This window comes from Lathyrus oleraceus, chromosome 5 (genome assembly GCF_024323335.1).
Source record: "Lathyrus oleraceus cultivar Zhongwan6 chromosome 5, CAAS_Psat_ZW6_1.0, whole genome shotgun sequence".
Lineage (NCBI taxonomy): Eukaryota > Viridiplantae > Streptophyta > Magnoliopsida > Fabales > Fabaceae > Lathyrus > Lathyrus oleraceus.
In genome coordinates this window covers 352542742-352549574 of record NC_066583.1, presented here as the reverse complement: position 1 = coordinate 352549574, position 6833 = coordinate 352542742, and positions in this window count along the sequence as shown.

Genomic DNA, 6833 nt, shown 5'->3' with positions numbered 1-6833 from the left:
TCTTACAAAATTCATAGATCATTCATTTTAAATCCAAATTTCATGGGAATTTTTGCATAATGATCATCACAATCTCTAGTTTTTTATCATTATTTTTCCAGATTTTTTGGTTGAGTAATTTTTAATTGGCCTTAGGGTTTGTGACATGTGACCAAATTTTGTACACTTTGCAAAATCAATTGTGAAATGATGAGAATGTATCCAATGGCTCCCAAATTTTTTGTTCTTAAACTAGACACACTCATGGTGATTTTGGTGTAGAGTTTGTGAATTTATCATTTGTGGTTTGTGAGATATGATTTTTTGAATTAGGGTGTGACAATTTGTGTCACACCATTGATGTCCAACTTCATGATTTTCATTACCATGCTTCTTGACCTCTAAATGGATTGAAATTTTGCATGAGCCTACTCTTGTATGTCTAGTTGACTTGTGAATTTTCTTGGATTTATTTGAACTATTTTCCTAATTGTTTGAGATTTTATCCCCTGCCTAGTCAATTGTTGACTTTGTGTGACACATGTTCCCACTTCATTTGTGAAATTCTCATACTTTATTAGATGGACATGAAATTTTGCATGAGATAACTAGACATCCTCATCTTTGCCATGGTTTTGATCCCATTCATTTATCATACACCATTCTTGACTTATGATTTTTCTAAGTTGATGCATGTTTGGTGGACTTCTTTGAGCATGTTCAAAATGGCTTTGACTTTCTGATTTTCATTGACTGCCTTCCACTTGTCCAAATGGGATGAAATTTGACATGCTTACCCTGCTATGTGTTAGGTTTGATCATGATTTATTTGGTGATTTTTGGAAAATGTTTAGATTGCTTTTGGGTTAAGTCTTTCTGTTGACTTCTATGAGCTTCTGTTTGCCATGTTTTGACCTAAATGGTTCATGAAATGATGATGATGATTGATATGAGTGTGAACCCAATTGGTTGTGTTTCCTAATTGTTTGAACATGATTTTGGATACTTACCCCTCGCTGTTTGAACTTTCTCATTCATTTTTGACCCTAGGCTTGCCCTAGTGGTCTTGTTACTCACCCTTGAGTTTCATTGTTTCAGGTTAAGCCACAAATGCTTCAATAAGACCAATACAAATTGATTGAGTGTGCTTGTTTATCATGACTAACATGCTTGTCTTGTAGGTTGCTTGGCTCACATGCCTTGAACCTTATGCAATGCACATTCATCTGCTTGTGTTGACTGTTAACCTTTGTTTCATTCTGATTTAACTTCGACTTGCATACTAACATCTGCTTGACTGATTTCAGGTACTTTAGTTGCTTGTAGTTCATTGTGAACTTTGCTTTGCTTTGCTTTATAGCAATTTGCATTGAGGTATGCTTTCCTTACTTCATGTAGTCTGGAAGACCTGGCCTGTTATTTGGCCAGGCAACTGTCTGAAGTCCTCCTTAAGAGGCAATGTTTGTGGATGTTTAACTTTGTCCTTGCATAGAGTCAAAGTCCTCCTAAGTGAAGAGGCAATTGGCAGAACCCAAGGGATATGCAACCTATCCCCTGCTATTCAGTGTGTCATCTGCTTTGCTCACACCACTGTGTTGATGCATTGCAGATACAAACCCAAGATCTTGTACAACTGTACAGTTGAGTCAGTATTAAATGTGTAGCAGGGTTCCCACTTTCTGAACCCACACATTCTTGTCTTAAGCTCTCCCAGGCCAGGGATAAGAGCTGTGAGGTCTCATCCTCACTTCATCCTTTCATCTGCTTCACCTTAGCCCCTCAATGGCAAGGTTAAGAGCAACATTCACCCCATTCCAGAGGTTTGTTTGTCGAGGTTGATATGACCCCTTGACTAAAACCTAACCCTTGTTTGAGCCACTTGTTTGCGTATAGCGTGTGCTATCTGTGCTTGTAGGATTGTTTGACTTGCTTCCTGTGCAAGATAGGATTGTTTGACTTGCTTCCTGTGCAAGTTAGGATTAGTTTAGACTTGCTTCCTGTGCAAGTTAGGTTTTACTTGGCTTGCTTCCTGTGCAAGTTAAGAGTGTGTGTGGTTTGCTTCCTGTGTGAGCCATGCTTAGGATAGGTTGGCCCTTGTGCCATTTAGCTAGAAACCATAACTTAGGGTTGATTTGCATGATAACATCTAGGCTCGAGTCGTAGTCTCCCTAGTTGTGTCTCCCTCTGTTATCTGGTTAGGCTAGTCCTTTATCCCTGCGTAGGGGAACTACATCGCCCTGATCTTCACACCAGATGAAGTATGTAGGCAGGAGATTGAGCTGATCTCTCTGGGCGCCTTTTCTTTCTTTTGTGTGTGTTGTCTGACCTTTGCTAGGCTCGAGTCTGTGACTCCTTAGCATTTGCTGTCTGTCTGTTTGTGTGTGTTTGACAGTTATAGGCTCGAGTCCCCGACTCCCTATCAACTTGTTGTGTTGTTGTGTGCTTGGAAGCTGATGTAAGTCCATCGAGTGGCATTTGGGTTCCAGTGTGCGTGTGTTTAGGTTCGGATGTCAATGTAAGTCCAGTGATTGGCATTTGGGCTCCACGTTTGCCTCTTTGTGTGTGTTTTGGTTCGGATGCTGATGTAAGCCCAGCTATTGGCATTCAGGCTCCACGTTTGCCTCTTTGCGTGTGTTTTAGGTTCGGATGCTGACATAAGTCCAGTGATTGGCAGTCGGGCTCCACGTTTGCCTGTGTCTTGTTTGTTTGTGCGCGTGTCAGCCGAGCTACGAATGCTCTGATTCTTCTCTCGTCCGAGAAGATACGTATGCATAGGATGCAATGTCCTAGCGAGCATGTGTTGTTTCCCTAGTCCGAACTACTTCGACTCTGATGTCTATGCCTGATAGACTAAGTAGGCCCAGGATGCGACATCCTGCCGAGTCAGTTTCAGTCAGTTTCTTGTGTCTCTTTCAGCCAGTGTGTGTGTGTTTATGAGCAGTGTTTAGCAACCAATTATCCTTCCTTTTGTGCGTGGATCCCGTAGAGTACTACGGATGCGTAGGGGTGCTAATACCTTCCCTTCGCATAACCGACTCCCGAACCCATTCTCTTTGGTCGCGAGACCATGTTCTTTCCAGGTTTACTCTGAGCGTTTCCTTTCCCTCTTCTGGGATAAATAACGCACGGTGGCGGCTCTGTTGTTCTTTCTTTTCCCGCCGGTTTTTCGCGCGATGCGACAGGACTCTACTGGGGAAAATAAATCCCCATCTACTGATTTGAGACATTTGTGTCGATGACCCTTTCTCGGCTGGGGATGCTTGATTTCTGTCTGATGGTAGAAATATTCCACAGATCTTGGCTGAGGATGGATGAGATGATCAATCTGTCTGATGATGCCGACCTCTGTTGGGGAGTAACTGGCTGTGCCTGGGAATACTGCTAATTTCTTCTGAGGAATAACAGACTTGCTGGGGGAATAGAATTGGTAGCGGATTCATTGGAAGCATGGTTAGACCTTCTCCTCGATCCTGAAGTCGGGTAGTAATTGCTATTGCTATTCTATGCATGTATTTTTGGTAAACATCAGTCATATTCAAATGCACATATTAATTCAAATTAAATCAATGGACATTTACGCAACCAAAACAGAAAAGTAAAAACAAAAGCATCTTTTTTTTGAAAGAGGGTTGTATTGATTTTGAAAGGAGGCCTATAAACAGGCAATTTGTGTACAAGGAGACAGAAATCCTAGTAAGAGGAAATTGTCGAAAACAAAGAGAAAGCTATGTGGAAGAAGTCCTATTGATTTTAAGCCTACTACTGTCATTATGTCTTCGAGCATCTCATCCCTTGCTGTCGGATAGAAGTGATTGGCTTGGTCAGTCCCTCGAACTTGGATGAAAGTTGACTGAGAACGGGACATAGTCATACGCTTTAATCCCTAATTTTTGCCTGGACCGCCTTTTCAGGTTTTCAGTCCACCAGGATACCCTTTTTTGCCCAAGCCGCCTTTTCAGGTTTTCGACTTGCCGGGTGTACATTTTTTTTTATATATCCCTAATTTTTGCCCGAACCCTTTTGGTTCGCCGGGATGCCCTTACTTTTGCCTAGATACGTCGATCTAGCGGGTCTCTTTTATGCGTAGTATTTTTTAACTATGTCCGCGTTCACGGGATGTGGGAAGTCTTCACCATCCATTGTAGCGAGTATCATGGCTCCACCTGAGAATACCTTCTTAACTACAAATGGCCCTTCGTATGTGGGAGTCCATTTGCCTCTGGGGTCAGTTTGTGGTAGGATGATGCGTTTGATTACCAAGTCGCCAATTTGATACACTTGTCTTTTGACCTTTTTGTTGAATGCCCTGGTCATGCGCTTCTGATATATCTGCCCATGACAAACAGCCGCAAGTCTCTTCTCATCAATCAGATTTATCTGATCGAGTCGAGTCTGAATCCATTCATCTTCATCTAAGCCCGCCTCTTTCATGATTCTTAGAGAGGGAATCTGAACTTCCACTAGTAAGATGGCTTCCATTCCATAGACTAAAGAGAACGGAGTTGCCCCTGTCGTAGTGCGCACTGAAGTGCGATAACCGTAAAGAGTAAAGGGTAACATCTCATGCCAGTCTTTGTATGTTACTGTCATTTCTTGCATGACCTTCTTGATATTGTTAGCAGTCCCCACGGCGCCGTTCATCTTTGGCCGGTACGGAGAAGAGTTATGGTGTTTTATTTTGAACTGCGTGCAGAGTTCAGTAATCATCTTGTTGTTCAAATTAGTACCATTGTCAGTGATAACTCTTTCAGGAGACAGCAGGTTTCTCAAATAGGTATTTGATAGAATCCATCTTAGAAGTCAATAAGGTGGTATGATTCAACATATACTGTCTTAGTCGGCGAGCAGCCCAGGCCAAAGCACAACAAGCTTTCTCGGGCTGTGAGTATCTTGTTTCACAGTCGGTACCTTTTGCTAAGGCAGTATATGGCATGCTCTTTTCGACCAGACTCGTCATGTTGCCCCAACACACCTCATTGAATTTTCTAACACGGTCAAATACGTAATTAAAGGTCTTCCTTCAACTGGTGGCATCGGAACTGGAGGTTCTTGGCGATATTTCCTGATTTTGTCATAAGCTTCTTGGCATTCATCATTCTATACCATCTCTTGATTTTGTCTCAGTAATTTGAAGATGGGTTTGCAGGTAGCAGTCAAGTGTGGAATGGATCGGGCAATGTAATTCGAATGCCCCAAGAAACCTCTGACTTCTTTCTTGTTTATTTCAGTACCCAGATTTACAATTTCAATTGATTCCTCATGCGGCTGTATAGTCTTTTCTTCTTGCAGTAGTCGGGCAAGTTCTCCAGGGACTTCACAATCTTCCTCGCTTCCATCCTCGGCTTGGTAGATCGGATTTTCAAAGTCATAATGAACAGTAGCAGAGTCATTACCAACAGGATCCAGAGTGGATATGGATCGGCAAATTGTTACATGAGTGTGTGCAAGAAACATAGCTTGTTTGAAAAATGACAGGAAAGATAAAGAGCGCAATATTTGAATGCAAAAAGTCCATTGATCAATTGAATATGAATATGCTTATGAAAATGACAAACCCCTAACAAATTAGCCATTGTGCCTCGGGCATAGACACAATGCTTTAAGAAGTTTGATTGTAAAAGAAAATAAAAATTTGCAATTCTAGAATAAACAATAACAATTACTCCTGACTAAAGGAAATCGGGATAATGTCTTCAGTCTTCCAATTGTTGAGTCCGTCACCAATTGTTGGGAAAATCCAGCTATCCAAGTCGCAATCACTATCAGCATCTTCCATAGCATTAATCTGATTCTTGACTATCTTTCCAGAGTTAAACCCCAGGCCAGCTTTATCAGACTTGTACGGTACATTGATCAGTTGACCCCAACCAGCACGATCACCATTTTCAATCGCGGCTTGAGCATCTTTCAGAGAGATCATGACAGGGGGAGCACGAACAACCTTGGGCACAAGGGGAGTTGGCTTAAGGACAGGACTGGGTGGAGGAACCACTTCAAATGACTGAGAAGGAGTCTCAAAGAATTCACCATCCATCTCGACGTATTTGAAGGCTTGCACACTACTGACAATATACTCTTCTTCTCCACATACAGTGACAACCATGCCTGCTATTGGATACTTCAGCTTTTGATGAAGCGACGAAGCTACCGCACCTGCCCCATGGATCCAAGGGCGCCCCAACAAGCAGGAGTAGACGGGACGAATGTCCATCACGTGAAAGGTAGTGTTGAAGACTTGAGGTCCTATCTTGATAGGGAGAACCACTTCACCATAGACAACACTCTTCGCACCATCGTAAGCACGCACCACAACATCACTAGGTTTCAGTTCAATGCCTTTGTAGTCAAATTTATCGAGTACAGCTTTCGGGAGCACATTCAAGGAAGAGCCGTTGTCGATCAACACGTGAGCCAGGGTGATCCCCTCACACTCGATGGAGATATGCAGAGCTTTATTGTGATTCTTTCCTGCTGGCGTCAGGTCAGCATCGGAAAAGCCTAGGCCATTGTCAACAGTCAAATTAGCAACATAATGTTCGAATTGATCGACGGATGTTTCTTGAGGCACATGAGCGGTCTTCAAGAATTTCATCAATGCAGTGGCATGGGATTCAGAGGATAATAACAAGGACAACATTGAGATTTTAGACGGAGTATGCCCCAATTGTTCCACTACATCAAAATCGCTCTTACGGATGATTTTCAGCATCTCTTCCATTTCCTGTTTGGCAACATCTTCAGAAGTAACTTCGACCGATGTCTCTGACTGAGGAGGATTGACTGGTCTTTTTCCTCGAATTTCGGGAGCGGGAGGTGAGATTTCTGGAGAGAAGACCCTTCCACTTCGAGTAATT